Genomic DNA, 1128 nt, shown 5'->3' with positions numbered 1-1128 from the left:
TTTATCCACATTTCTTCTGTCCATTTAAATTTTTTTTTACCTAGAACATATTTTTGAGATCTTTCCATATCAAAACAGAAAATTTATTTATTCTCTTTTAGATATGTATAGTATTCAATTATATGGTATTTGCCATATTTTAATGTGCAGTTACTTCAATTTTCAATCTTGCTATTGCAAACACTATTCATATCTGTGAACATACACCAGTACTACATCCCCTCTGTGCCACGATACCTTGCATACATCTTACACTCATGTGCAAAAGTAGCATTCAAGAATATGTGCATTGGCAGTTTTGATGGACATTATCTAACTGTGCTTCAGGAGGCTGACTCCAGCAGGGCTTTTTGTTTGTTTGCATGTTTGTCTTAACGATATTGAGCACAAATAGGATCCTGGCCAGATTCCTACTCCTCCTTCTTCCTGAATTTCCTCGTATGAGGCAAAACTAGACAATCCATGAAATGTAGAGGAATTCACACTGGGGCATGCTAGATTCTGGCATATTGCTCTAAAGGGAATGTGGTAGAATCAGGTGGGAGAGAGAAGGGGCAGTGGAGAGCAGGGAGAAGGAGCCACCAGTAGCTTTCTTTTGTGCACCTCAGAACAATATGGGCAAAAACACCCGAGGGCAGGGGAGCTAAGACATGTCAGTCTGTATGGAGATTGAGACTGAGTTGCAGAGTGGTGCAAGGGTGAGTAGTAGGAGATGAAGCCAGAAGAGGAGAGAACATGTACATGATATAGGACCCTCTAGTAGACACGATCTCTAAATCTGGATACTTTACTTGATGGTAAAGGGGATGGGGCACTAAAAGTAATTAACAGGCATTAATTGATCTACATCATGTTGAAACTAAGACGTATGATCACTATGGGACAAGTTAAGGATTTTTGACTTGGTTCTACGAACAATGGGAATTCATGGAAGAATTTTAGGCATAGAACTCATATGAACAGGTTCATATTTTAAAAACACTTTTAGGCTGGGCGTGGTGGCTCACGCCTGTAATCCTAGCACTCTGGGAGGCCGAGGTGGGCGGATTGCTCGAGGTCAGGAGTTCGAAACCAGCCTGAGCAAGAGCGAGACCCCATCTCTACTATAAATAGAAAGAAATTAATTGG

The sequence above is a fragment of the Microcebus murinus genome, chromosome 15, assembly GCF_040939455.1.
Source record: "Microcebus murinus isolate Inina chromosome 15, M.murinus_Inina_mat1.0, whole genome shotgun sequence".
Classification (NCBI taxonomy): Eukaryota; Metazoa; Chordata; class Mammalia; order Primates; family Cheirogaleidae; genus Microcebus; species Microcebus murinus.
The sequence above is the reverse complement of the archived record's forward strand: the minus strand, read 5'-3'. Positions refer to the sequence as shown.